The sequence below is a fragment of the Lissotriton vulgaris genome, chromosome 8, assembly GCF_964263255.1.
Source record: "Lissotriton vulgaris chromosome 8, aLisVul1.2, whole genome shotgun sequence".
NCBI classification, from domain to species: Eukaryota; Metazoa; Chordata; class Amphibia; order Caudata; family Salamandridae; genus Lissotriton; species Lissotriton vulgaris.
In genome coordinates this window covers 855,589,627-855,604,811 of record NC_141696.1, presented here as the reverse complement: position 1 = coordinate 855,604,811, position 15,185 = coordinate 855,589,627, and positions in this window count along the sequence as shown.

Here is a 15,185-nt window from a genome sequence, read left to right as displayed (position 1 = left end):
ACTAATCTTCAGAGTCGTGGAAACAATAAATAGATATTGTACTCAGTCATTCGTGCATGCTTCATTTCATCAGAGGTGCAGAGAAATAGAGAGACTGGCGTTTTTCAATAAAAGGATTTATTGAACAGTCTTCTTTCTCATGCAAAAGAAATGAACTGCTACAATCGTAATACTGGTTGCAAAGTATAATGCATACAGTATGAAGAGTATAATAAAATAATACTGTAAAAGTATTGTATGGTTCCCAGACCATAGATAAATACATACATAAATAACAAAGGCTAAAAGTACTCAACTGGTGCTTCTAAAATACGCCTACTCCAATGTACCTTACCTAAGTCTAGTATGAGGGAAGAAGTAAGTGAGGTGTGGCATAGGTTTAGTTTGTCTTTGCCAAGAATCTAACCAAGAGTTCTCTTAGGGTCTAATCAGCTCCGTACCTTGGTTTTAGAATGAAGGAGGTCTGGTATCTCTGTTTCGGAACTCGATTTCCCAACACCCCGCCAGGTGAGCTTAGAAATACTGGAGCTGGATTCTCTTCGAGAGAAAGGACAGCTTCTCTGTCAGTGCGTCAGCTGGAGGGTCTGCTTCCGTCGGCATTTGCTGTAGCGAGCTGCATCGGGCAAGTAGATAGTCGAGCTGCTCCGAACCACCGTGTGATTGCTAGGGCAAGTGTAGGCATATTTATACCTTGAAGGTGCTTAGTTTGACGTAAAGTCGGACATATTAACGTCACCAAAGAATCCCAAGGGAATGGTAGTTCTTTGAAAACGCCAAGATTTCTAGGACAAATCAATATTCAAGTAAGGGGATGTCCCTGACTGCTGAAGCCGAGTTTTCCAGGAAATCGTTGTGGCTTTTTGGAACTAGTGGAATTAGCCATGCCTGTATTTAGACTGGATGGGTTATGTCCAAATATGGGTATGATTTCTATGCCTATATAATGGCTTGAATCTGTAAATTACGCTTGATCCTAAAATGCCTCACAACACTGGCATTCACATGCTAAAGGATGAACTCCAGTTATGCCCTACCAGGTGAACTTTTCCCTTTGCACTCAATGTCACTTTACCTGTTACTGTATTCGTCATAGCCAGCATTGTACACGCACCCACTTTACCCACTCAAAATTATATGCCCATAATACAAAAACTCACCTGCAGTAATTTTCATAGCTTGCACAAATCATAACTGGTAGCATATGGAACATAAGAACAGATAAATTCTTTGACTTTGAAAACATCCACCTCATACATGTGTAAAACACTAATCAAAACCTTCTCTATAAATTTACCATGCATCAGAAGATGGAAGACATGCATCAACCCACAAGCAAGTGCGTGGGAACATTTTGGGCACTTGAGTAGTTTTGGTGAAGTTGCCATGCATAGTTCAGTTCAGTTCAAATGACTTTATTCAGTTATAACACACAGATAGCCATAAAAGTACAATAAAACACATAATAAAAATATCAAGATACAAACAAGAACAAATTTATACTTGAGGCTCATTGCAATTTAAAAATTCATTGTTTTCCTTGAGATAAAAACATTTTTAAGAAAAGCTGTGACGGATGCAACACCAAATATGTTATCAAGCGTCTGAATTGCTAAAAGGGCAGGTCTACATTGTCTAAAATCCATATACTTTAAAATGGGCTTAATCCATCTTTTTCTAGGAATGCTGTAAAATTTACAAAAGAATAAAATATGTATATCTGATTTATTGGACAGATCGTCACAAGGACACTTAATCAGTTGCTTAGACTAGTCATTTACATTAGGAAAACTTAGTAGCCTGTACAAAATACCAAATCTAAAGCAAATTAGTAGGAACCTTTCAAAGTCTCTCATTTGTAACGCAATATAAGGTTGTATTACATTCATAGTCGTAATCAGAGTTGTTTTAAAATTCCATAATGTCCCTGCGATCCTTTAGATAAGTTATACACAGTTTTTTCAATTCTTTTTTCAGAATCTGTGTCATAAAAAAAGGCTCTTCATAATAATCAAGGTGACCTATTTGTGTGAGGAACGTCTTAATATACTGTAACCAATTTATCTTCTGGACGTGATCAAGTTTGATTACATCAGTCAGAATTAATTGATTAAAAGAATATTCCTCTGTGGTCCATACCCGAAGCCACAAAAGAACGGGTTTTACCCTAATGGTATCTTCCAAAAACCCAAGTCCAAGTTCTGCATGGCAGTTATGGGTGGACACACTTTCTGGTACTGATAAAATATATCTTAAAAATTAATTTTCGGTCACCTATAGGTTTTTCACATTAGAATGCCCCCAAATTCCTGCACCAAATGTGGCAATCGCAAGACAGCTTGACTTATAAATACAAATGAGTTCTTTAATGGCTTTCTTCCCCATTTTCCTACTAAATGTTTGAAGGGCCATTAAAGATTTTGCAAACAGCAGCCTCCTATTTTTTTACTGCCTTAGCCCACTGGCCAAATCTATCAAACAAAATTCCCAAATAGGAGAAAGTTTGGGTAAAATCCAGAGGGTTTGAATAAATATACATGGATTTCTTCAGCTTCTCTGCCCCTAGGCCACAGTTCATACAGAAAGTCTTGGTACAGTTTATTTTCAAGTCCAATTTGGCCATAAAGTTTGTAAAAGATGTTACTATTTTTTGCATCGCCTTTGGGGTCCTGGCCATCAATCCTGCATCATCAGCATAAATTAATGCCGGTATTGGACGATTTGAGGCCAACGGCATATCCTGACATTCCTGCAGCAAAGTTCTTTCTAGATCGTTAATATAGATGGAATATAAGAATGGTGCAAGGACGCATGCTTGCTGCACTCCTCTGGCAATGCTAAACAGCTTTGTAAACTCCTGTTCTTACCGAATCTAATTGTTGGCACGGCACCATTATACAGGTCCCTAAGGAATTCGATAATGTTGTTCTCTACACCCAAATGATCCATGATTGCCGATAACTTACTATGGGTGACGCAATCGAATGCGGAGGTTAGATCCACAAATGTTAAAAACAATCTTCCTCCTTTTGCCTTGGTGTATTTTTTTAGAAATATATACAGATTAAGGCCCTGATCCACAGTACCAACACCTTCCCAGAAGCCATACTGAAGATCGCTAAGTATCCTATGCTCGTCCGCCCAAGTTTGCAACCTGTTTAAAATCACTCTTCCAATTATTTTGACTGTAGAGTCGAGTAACGATATAGGGCGATAACACGCGCAACTAGTCCTATCGCCTTTTTTAAAAATCGGAACTATTATCGACTCATACCATGTCGATACCAATCCATCTATGCAGGAAGCGTTGAAAACTTTAGTGAGCAATGGTGCCCATAGGGTTATATTGGTCTTAAAAATGTCCACCGGGACACCATCAGGGCCTGGTGCCTTTCCCCCCATGCTTGCTTTAATGCTCACTATCACTTCCTCCAAGGTGATATTCAAGTTTACCTTATTAATTTGCGAGCTGGCCGTACTAACCATACCCCCATTCACTTCCTCACCTGATACTTCTTTGGTCATGGTTGGTACACTATACAAGGTTTCAAAAAACCTAATCCATTCCGTCTCAGCGATGGCAATCCCAATTCTAGCTCTAGAATTATCATTAAAAAACGGCGCATTTACTGCCTTCCAGAAAGCTGTCATATCTCGGGATTGGGAAGCATCGCATAAAGCGTCCCATGCTTCCCTCTTCAGGACATCCTTTCTTTTCTTTAAAACTGCCTTATAGGCCTTACGTAAATCCCTTATTAAAATCCGACCCTTAACAGTGGTATTTCGGGCCCGTTTTCGGTTAGAGTAAGTTTTAGTGCATATTTTATCAAATCAACTGGGTTTTTTTGGTTTAGGATTTCTTACTTCCACCCACAGACTGTCCTTTATCTGAGTGGTGATTATCCAAATTTTTTTATTATTTATGCATTTTCTACTGCCTCTCCCAAACAAACACTGAAATCATCAGGGACTACATTTGTCCACTTCAGAGCATAACTGTTTTTTTTTTTTTTGTGCAACATTACTCCGATATTGCACACGTTTATGTAAATGCTCAGGAGCGTAATATGGGTTAGCAATTTCAACCCTGACAAGGAAATGATCACTTAGAGGGATCCCAAGTGTTTTAAAATTTGAGACATTATCCCTGTAACGTGCAGATACCATTATGAAATCAATTATCGAAAACACCCCTCTACCGTTAAACGTTGGGGAAAATGGGATCTCCGGTTGACACATTTTATTTGCAAAACCCAGGTCACATATAAATATAATTTCATTCAGAAGTTCCCCACTAACAGTGTGGTCAAAATGCATAAAATGAGTTTCTCTATCCAGTGTTAGTCCACACATCCCTTGTTCTCCTCTCTTACATGGTGGACAATTGAAATCACCACCCCAGACCACCAGAGTCTCTTTGTTCGCTCTATTTTACACACTATTAATATCAATTTGTAATGCTTTTAACAGAAAGGTCGTTCAAAGGAACATTATTATAAAAATTCACAATTAACAGACACAATATTTTGTTAATTTGTATCGTCACCATATGATAAAATCTATTATTCTCACATTTAAAAAGGTTGGACACAAATGTGCATAGCCCGCCTTTTGCTCTGCCATGCAATGAGCCTACGGCTGGGGGAAAAAAAAGGTTCTAAAGCCACTCAAATGAATTACTTCCACCGCCCAAGTCTCTTGTAGACATATAATGTCATATTCGTTTATTAATTTTACCCAATTTTGATTACCTATTTTAGTTCTTAACCCAGCAATGTTCCAGTACAGAATAGACCAAGTACCCTTAAACAGGTTATTTTCTTTGTTCCAAGTAACCTCGGCTTCTACTGTGTGGGCCTGTTTATTATCTTCATGCAATCCACTATCATTATTTATTGCTTCACCAGTTGTATCAGTACAAGATGACTCGATGTCTACTCTAGTTTTCACCGTCGGCTGCATAGAAGTAGGTATTGTATGATTTTTCCCTGCCGTTACTAATGATTCACTTACTGGGAGTTTATGGATAACTTTCCCCAATGCTGTTCAATCTACCTCCCCAAGCCCAGACAGTAAATCATAGCGATTCCCCGTTGGTACATTAGAAATGGTCTCAAGGCGGTTTTCAAACTGGGGAATAAAGCATCCTCGCTGTTTCTCGCGGAAGCCAAAACCATTATATCTAAAGGAAGAAGGCGGATAAAAATGACTTAGATCAGAGGCATAAATACCCCCTAGACTTCTATCGTAGTAGAAATTGCTTCTGTACTGGACCACGCGTGGATCTCTAAAATTAATAATAATACAATCCCCCTCCATATCCTTAGTCCTGTGGCCAACCCAACCTACTCTGCGGACGTTTAGGATTTCGCCTTGTAGGTCCGGTCTAGGAGGTCTATTCCTATTCAGCCAAAACATTACCTTATATCTGTAGCCCCTGTACGCCATTCAGTCCTTGCCTCTGAGCTCACCCTACTTTCTTGGTCCTTCGATACACCCGTTGCTGAGTCATGACCTGATATACTGTTAATTGTCTGTGGTTAGACAACCATAGATGTTGCCTTGATATCAATGGGTATAGTCCGTTGTTCTGCTCTAGGGACAGGTACTATTCCTTGATGTTTCAATCCAGATTTAACTAACTTCCCTAAGAGTTCAGAGTTGTCTTGAGTTACTTATTCAAGATGCTCTAATTTCTCACCAATCCTCTTTGTTCTTTCCATCAATGGTAGGATCAATGATCTAACAAATGTTTCCATATTTTCTAATAGGCCATCCGAATGGTCTGCCTCAATTATGGGGGGTTCTCCTACTCTTACAGGTGTAACCTTAAATAAGGGAACAATCTTCTGAGATTGGAGGGTAGTTGTGGTAATATCTGGTGTTAATTTAGCCACAACCTTAGGCATTTTTGTGACTTTGGTCTTCTTTACACAGCCTCCCTTATGTGAGTTACCACCCCGTTTTCTTTTAGTATTGGAGCCCGTGACCAATGGTCCCTTTAATGATTGCGGGTTAGGGCAATGTGTTGGTGCTAGTTTGGTAGATGCACATAGGTCTAAATCATGCAGAGTTTCATCTACTGATGAATCAATGAGCACAGCAGTAGTACTAGAGTCTACTGTGATTGAATCTTCAGGTTGCTCTAGAAGTTGATTGCTATTATCCTCTATAAGTGGGTTGAGGATGGGTCTCTGGCCTGGGGAAGGGACTAGAGCTAAACCTCCCAATGAGGATCGCCTTAAATACAAAGGCTCCTGAGTCAAACGGCGTTCTGTTAATGCGGACAGAAGTGTCCCTGGTTATGAATGCATCTAGGGTTCCTGTAACCCCACCTCCCTTCCAGCTATTTGCAGGTTTATTAGATTTCTCATTTTTAGTAGACATCTGCTCAGTGCACAATACAACAGACTTAACAATGAATGGATCAGTTAGTTGGAAGTGTTATAACAGGATAAGATCTTAAAGCAGTTTTTCGGGAGGTGGCCCAGCCCAGTCTCATCCTGTCTCGGACGGGCTCAGATGGGCCCGCCCTTGGCCCGGGCTTCGCCCGGCGTCGCCCACGCGCGTCTCGCGACGTGGGAGGAGTTGCAGAGTTTTATGCGCCACCAGGCGCGTTGTGGGCGTGGCCTCGGTTGGCTTCCTGGTGCAGAGGATCCTGGGAAGTGTATTATCCCCTGCACAGCGGCCGCGCTCAGGTCTCGGATGCAGCGGCGGCGAAGGGAAACCTCAGGCGAAAGTTGTAAGGCAATCTATTAGCAGAGTTCCAAGTAAGTCCTAGTGTGCCTCAAGACCATGAGGAAAAGGCTCCCCGCTCCACCGAAGGGCTCGCAGAGTTTTAAGCACCACCAGGCGCATTGTGGGTGTGGTCTCGGTCGGATTCCTGGTGCCGAGGATCCTGGAAAGTGTAGTTTCCCCTGCACAGCGGCCGCGCTCAGGTCTCAGATTTAGCAGCGGTGAAGGGAAACCACAGGCGGAAGTTGTAAGGCAATCTATTAGCAGAGTTCCAAGTAAGTCCTAGTGTGCCTCAAGACCATAAGAAAAGGCTCCCCGCTCCACCGAAGTACTCGCAGAGTTTTAAGCGCCACCAGGTGCATTGTGGGCATTGTCTCGGTCGGTTTCCTGGTGCCGAGGATCCTGGGAAGTGTAGTTTCCCCTGCACAGCGGCCGCGCTCAGGTCTCGGATGCAGCGGCGGCAAAGGGAAACCACAGGCGAAAGTTGTAAGGCAAACTATTAGCAGAGTTCCAAGTAAGTCCTAGTGTGCCTCAAGACCATAAGGAAAAGGCTCCCACAGTTAACTTAGAGCCTACTGTAGGAGATATTCTTAAGGAGACAATTTTCATCCTTCACGAATATTATACTGTGCAGGATTGCATAGTGGCCAATGCAAGGAGACAACCTTTCAGTCAGCATTTCAGCATCCTGTCCTTGCCAACCTCTCTCAGACAACTGATGCGGCTAGAGAAAGTAAGGTTCAGCTGCTACACTCCACAAACACCACAGTTAATGCATTACCACAGTGACACGGATCAATTTACATTCTTTTTGGCCTCAGAAGCAGCATCCCATCTCACAAGCTTCCAGCACATCCTGATTTAAGCTACCAAGAAAGAACCCTGTGCTTACCCTCATTTACCAGAGGATTTTCATGCACTCAGTCTACACTTTATTATGCAATATATAGTTGTACCTAGAGCTGGTGAATTACCTGCCAGCAGTTTATGGTCGCCCCATTTCATGCTCCCTCTACTGGGCTCAGCGGGTGACAATAAGAAGACCTCCTATCTGAGGGATGCTGAGGAGATTTGGAACTCATGGTGCGAGTCTCCTTTTTTTCTAAGATGGACCCCTCATACGCAATTAAAATCCACGTCCGTGGATTGGCACTGATCCTCTGTCTGCAGACAGAAGCACACACCGAGGCAAGAGACTGGACACTGCCTGTAGTAGGTGTGGTGGTCCCACGAATGGGTTGCACGGGAGAGAGGCGAAAGGGTTAACCTTCTCATTGCCTATGACCTCCATCTCACTCAGAGTCCCTGGGCGGCCGATGAAAGTAGAGCTGTTTCTGCTACCTGTCAGCTCCTACCAGCAAGTGCTCGAGTGCCAGCAGCAAACAGAAATGCCTCTCCATGGGTGTCCCTTGGATTATATTGAAGGTGTTCTAATTTTTTTGTATCAAATAGAGGTCAGATTATGATGAGGGGGACCAGAGAGAGAGGAGAGGGGAGAGAAAATAATCCCTCCTATGAATTACAAAGCAAGGCCAAAAATCAGCAGTGGAAGGATACATCATCCAATCAAAACACTGTGAACCCTAAATCCTCCTGGGTGGGACCAACATAAGTAAATGGACGGCAGTCATTGACTCAGTAGCAGGTAAATGAGACAGACAACAAAGCCATTCAATCATGAGAAAGGAGCTTACCCATAGCCCACTCTAAGTGGATGTAATGTAATGGAAACAGTATGTCTCACACTGACATCTAAAACTGTCTTTAATCGATATTTAATAAAAAGCAACTGTGTAATCCCCAAATTGCTGGTAGTGTTGTAAAGAGAACCAATAGAATGTGCTGTGTGTGCTGACTCAAACTTTATTCATGCGCTCAATGAAACATCCCTCATTTCTACTGCAAGGTTGTTAAGGACCATCACAAAAATGCATTAAAAACAGTTTGGGCATATTATCTAGGTGATGCAATAAATATCGCAAATCCCGCTGCCCTATCAGCAAACTTCTCCTTAGCGCTGTGAAATCATCGCTAGATTTCACGCGCTATTCCTGAGAAGCAGCCTCTATCGCTGGATTACATCGCCGTGGTAGCGAAGTATCATCAGCGTTTTGCTAACAGGCGATGTAATTCCAGCGATAGAGGCTGCTTCTCAGGAATAGCTCGTGAAATCCAGCGATGATTTCACAGCGCTAAGGAGAAGCTTGCTGATAGGGGAGTGTGGACCTAACCTGGCTATCCACCTCCCATTATCAGTATACCTAAGTCACTTTTAAAGCAGGCGTTATATTCCTGCGATAACCGCGGTTAGCGCGGTTATTTATATCGCTTCGCGGGTCTGCAGCATGGCTTGCTAATATTGCGAAGCCCTGTTAGCGAGCATTCCCATTTTGTTTTACAAAGGAACGCCTACTTTGCATGTCATTAGCAATATTGATCACTGACATGCAAAGTGGCCAGGAAACACGCGCTAATGCTTGTTAGCATGTCCTTGATGATTTTGAGATAATAAAAACGCTGCTTTTTCGGCGCTATGTGCTGAAAAAGCGGCAATATCTCTCTTGATAATATGCCCCTTTATCTTATCCCTCGTCCATTCATCTCGACCTCTGACGCCGCTGACTGAAGTATATCTTTGGTGAACTTCCTTTGAAAGATTGCACTATAACACCCCCGTCCGCATTCCACATAGTGCTCCGAAGAAACCTGGAGACACCACACGTGAAGCTCTGGTAACTTTCTAAAAATTATTATTCAAATAACCCAGCTTCTGGGATCAGTATGATGTAAAATGGTTTCCAGATGAATTAACTATTCCGATGCTCCACATTCTCAAATACAAGGAAATCACAATCATTTCTCTGAGTCATATAAACATGGCATCTGTTTGGTCCACCGTCTATTATCAAATGAGACCAGCAAAATAGATTTCTAAAAGGGACAGTTCCCTTTTTAATATCACTGTGGTAGAAAAAAGTTTTCAAAAAGCAAATATTCAGCATGTTTTGAAGCCCACAGTGGAGACTGAAAAGTGATCTGTGAGTTAATATGTCACTGACGTGTTTGATTCTTGGGAGATCTTCCCACGGACCTCAAGACCCTTCTCCCTGGGTAAGCACGCACCACTGTAATCACTATATCATATTTTGCTTTTGTTACAGTGTGTTTACTAATTACTAATTATAAAGCCATGACTCACGAACCTACCCAGCGCCAAATGCCTCCCTCATGTCTGCACCACTTTAGCGTTTGACAGAAAGGCAATGACTACACAGTTCACAATGGTGAATTTGAGCAAATTACGTGCTCCACTGTTGTCCCATAAGATTAACTTATAACATCCATGTTCATTTTTTCAAGCATTTCCTTTTACTTGGGTTTCATTTCCTGGCAAATGAAATGACCTTTGTTCGTTTGTGTATAAGTGTCTAGACTATTGAATCCCTTTTCTTGCTCAATCAGTGGATAGTATTACAAGATACATATTATTAAAATTTGTAGCCTGAGATTTATAAAGTCTACAGAAGTGGATGCTTTATGTTCACATGTAATTCCTTAAAAAATCTCTTTTAGGGTTTAAATGATCACCTTATTCTTTATTGAACAATTATGAACACTGAATAAAACAATAGTAATGTTAATAGAGCATGGCTAAACAATATACCTGTCGTGTCCAGCACTTTCAGTACATTATAATTTTCCAGCACTGTTATTGGGTTCAGTCCATTGGGTCAAACAAATATAGCTCTGAGGGCGAATAAAAGAAAGTAATGAGTAAGGGGAGGAGAAAGAGAGTGGGAAGGTGGAGGGGGAATGAAGGACATAAGGTCATGGAGAGGGAGCAGGTGTCACCAGATATCAGATTTTAGACTGTGATAAGTCAGATTTTTATCCTGTTCACACACACCCTTGCTATTCTTCTTACTGCTCCAACTCCACCATCCGGCATTCACACTGATCCTCAGAGTCACTCTCTTCAACTCTTCATCTTCACTTCGCCATCAAAGCTCATCCCTAAAACTAAATCAGACACGCCTTCTTGACCTTGATATGATCTCTTCAGTCCATGGATCACCAACCCTTTTGCTCATTCCTCTCAAGCTCTACTTTGCCTTTTAGCTGTCTTCAAATACTCACTCATATCTAGAACATGCCCACGGTGCTTCAAATCAGCTGTGGTCATACCAAAGCTAAAAACATCTGCTGACCCTTTCTCTTCCACCTAATATCTCTTCTATTTTTTCCCTCTAAAAACCCTGGTACTTTAGAGTCTTTTTGTCAACCATCTTACATTGCCCCTGTCTTCGTAAACCTGCTCAATCCCCTTAAATATGTGTTCCATGCTTTCCACTCACACTTTCCAGCTTCATGACAAAAGCCCATCTGCCTCTTTATAGCCTCTTATTCCCTGGGCTTTCCACCATAGTCCGCGTGGTTATTTGCCCCTTTTACTTTCCTCCCTAAACACCCCAGGCATCACAAACTCCACCTTTAACTGAATCTCTTTCTTTCTCTAAACCCAAAATGTATCAGTTACCTGGGACTCCAAGTTCTCCTGATACAAGCTGGTCATATTTTATATTCTAATGAAGCCACTTCTTGAAAGAGATAAAGCTTGGCAGAAGCTTGGTGGTAGTCTGGAGATGCTCGAATTGCTCTAGATGTTGATAACTGTATCAATTTTTTTCTTAGGCATGAAGCAATGTTGGAATTTTGCATTTCAAATATATCTTATGGCTTTCAAAAGTGAGGACCGTGTAACAATCGCAGGCATCTTTTCTCCTTAACAATATCATAAACATATCCCTCTTATTATTATTATTTTTTATTTGTATCTGGCGCACAAATCATCCACGTCTTTACTTTTGAACTTTCTACTCATATATAATTAATTATATATATCTTAATATAAAATACAACCTTTAGTCTAAGCCCAAACTGCAAGCCATACCACTGGCACCTAAGACATACTCAAAGATTCGCCAAAGTAAAGCTTTGAGTTCGGTATGACTGTTTCCCTCTTTTCTAACTACAGATATTTTTTTGAATGCAAAATTCTTATTCTTCTCGGATTTCACTGACCACTGATGTTTGCAACATTTAATATGAGTGTGTTCAGTAGGATGTGTTCTGGATGGCTTCATCTTTATAATTATGTGCTTAGCAATAAATAGATGTGGACAAAATTCTCCTGCATCTGCATCACCACTTATTAGTCTCTGCCAAAGCCACATATGCCCCAAGTAAGGTTTAACCTCTTTACATGGCTCTTGAGGGGGTGTTGCCAAGATGGCTGGCAGTTGAGACATGTCTCCGTGTCTCTCTGTCCCGTCCATAGCTGCCCACACACCAGGGATTTTTCACAGTTCAAAGTGCTCCAACCCGGAAAGCATACGGGTCCCTGGGGGAGCAGAAGAAAGGCCGGGTGTCCGGGGTCATTTCAGTCAGAGATGGAGATGAGAGAGGTGGGAGATGGCCTATGGCATTTTGAAGGCGTGCCGGCCTTGCAACCCAGTCAGGGTTTAGACCGGCAGCCCCTTCTCCTCTTGGCTCCGGTGGTGCGGAGACTTTATTGGCTGGCTCTTACTGTGGGGCTGTCCCTGAGACCTGAACACTGTGAGTTGGCCCGCAATACCATTCTCCTTACCTGGCGGTATCTCATCCCCCCTCGGCCTTCCCAGCCGGGAGTGGATCGCAAGGGAATGGTGCCTACCTGTCTGAATCTGTAGACTTTGAACCCGGGAATGCGGCCATAAGCTTGCTTCCCCTTCATCTGGTCCGAGCCATCGGCAGCTCCAATCCACAGTACGGGCTGAGGATGGCCTGAGGCTTGACGTGGCCCAATATCGGCCTCTGCCCCACTTTGCTGGGTGTCATTGGGCGTCCCCACGGGGGTACTTTGACTCTAGAGTTGATTGAGGGCTGCCCCCTCCATGCTAAATTGCTGCAGGGTTTACCCCCTACTCCAGACCCTCTCTGCACAACAACTGCACCGGTTGAAGCTATTCAGAACCCGGCCTTGCCTTATTGGCACTCTCCTGGCTCTAACCAGCAGCCTTATTCACACTGCCTGGCCAGGCACATACTGTTCAACTCTGAGGGGCCACTGGAAATGGACTTGAGAGCTGCATCCTGTGTGCTCCACCACACTACTGTTCACTTGCAACGTAGCTGTTAAGCGTGTCTTGAGTTCAGAGCTATGCACTCAGCTTGACCTTACAGTAGTGGCTGTTCCTCCACTAAGGCAGAAGAGCATCCCCGCACAGGAAAAATAAAATGATAATAACTCCACATATTATCACTTTATTTTTCAGAAGTATCTGAAAGTGCGGGGGCTGCCCACAGAGCAAGGGGAGGAGTAGTGAGCACCTTCAGAGTGTGCATGACAGTTTAGCTGGCTGTTTTGGGCCTGCCAAACAGTCATGCACACTTAGCATGTTCTCCACCAGGCTGAAATGCACAGCCTGGGTGCCGAACATGCACAGGCTCCCACTTCCTATCTGAGTGCAGAACCACAGTGCTCAGACCAATCACAACGTTGCTGTCATGGTGACAGCAGGGTTGTGATTGGCCGGAGAGTCTATTCCCTGCTGGATCGAAGAAGACCGACAAGAAGCGGCGGCCGGCAGCTCAGGTAAGTGCCTTTCCTAACTCACCTCTACTGCCCCATAGCGGCCGCTACTGCCTTACATATCCAGTGATTGGAAGCATCTCCCGCCGAGGCCCCCCCTGGACTCGCCCAAGGGGGGTCTTTCTTTCCCATATAGCTGAGGTGCAATGCTCTACTCTAAACACGCCAGCTTGATAACACCCATTTGTATGGGTGATGTTTGGTAACCTTTACAGTGGAGTAGTGTGGCTCACTGGTGGGATAGTGTGGCTCACTGGTGTGGAGTAGTGTGGCTCACTGGTTAGAGGCGGCAGACCCGAGAGCAGAGGACGGCCCGGGACCAGGGTTCGATTCCCGGCACGGCAGGTTTCTGGACCAGGGTCAGCGGACTCGATAATTCTCTCGCCTCGGTGCCCACTCTGATCAGCGATCACACTCGGCAACTCTGGGCATTAGCTTGCCTCATCTTCACTAACGGCCCCACCAGACCGCCGGGGATGCCTGGTCTCACCCTGGAGATACCCATTAAGGGACCATCTCTCAGGGAAGCCAGGAAGGGTTTCGCAGCGGTCGAAGCGCCTTGGGACCCCTCCGGGTAAGTAGTGCGCTATATAAATGCCTATACATACATACTATACATACATACCCAAATGCAGAGCTTTAGAGAGACCCTAGATAGCTCTGCAGCCACTAAGTTATCGAAATGGCAGATTCAATGCGTCTGTTGCTTCGCCCCAGCAGGTCTGATTCCTCAGCTAGAACCGTCTGCTTGGGGTAGGTCTCCTGTGATTCATACCCAGTGGATCTCTTCTTCAGTCTCAAAGAAGTGTGCTTTCATTGACAAAGAGACTATGGAACCCTCCTCGTCCCCGGGATCAGACTCCACGCCGGATGCTGGAGAAGCAGATGCTCTAATTACTCACCCGTTCCTTGAAGCTCTCTTTACCTCCCTCCAGGATGATCTCCAGACCCTCAGCAAAGATCTCTCCAATGACCTTAAGGAGGTCCACCGGGACATCGATAGTCTGGGTGACAGAGTCTCCTAATTTGAGGACCACAAAACAAGTCGTGATGAGGAGATTAAATAGCTGCAACAGGAGGTTCTCTGACTCCAAGATCAACACCTGGACCTACAAGCTCATGCCAAAGATTTGGAAAACCTATCGTGGTGCAACAACATTCGCAACAAAAGGGTTCCTTTTGGAGCCGAGGGGTCAGACATCACACTATTTGTTACAGGACTCTTTTGATTGATTCTGGGGGCTCCACCAGAGACTAAAATTAAACTTGACAGAACGAACAGGGTTGGCCCCAGGAGACCTGACTCTGCTCCTCCAGCAGACATTTTGACATGCGTCCATGAATTTCCATTAAAGGAGCACATTCTTAGAGCAGCCCAAGACAGACACCGAATACACTATCAGGGCTTTCAGCCAGCACTCTAGCAAGATCTCACTGCCTCAACCCTCCAGAATCTCAGTGCCTCCTGCCCTGTCACTGTACATCTCGGATCTGCTGGTATATCATACTCATGGGGACACACCTTCCAGCTTCTTTTTCCTTTGAACAATAAACTGCACCTGCTCAGATCACTGGAAGAGGCTTGTCAGTTCATGGGCATTGAAGATTTAGCCAACTGAACAGTCCCAGACCAACCGATGAGAACAGGGGGTTTGCAGAAACTGCAGTGGGTAGGAACGGGCATCAGACCAATCTAGGAAAATGAATAAAATCATGACGATCACCCATGGGGTATCTCACAGAACCAGGCGAACAACACCGCCACAAAGACAAAGGAGAGGGGATACCCACTGGGATGTGTTATTGACGGTATCAGTCACAG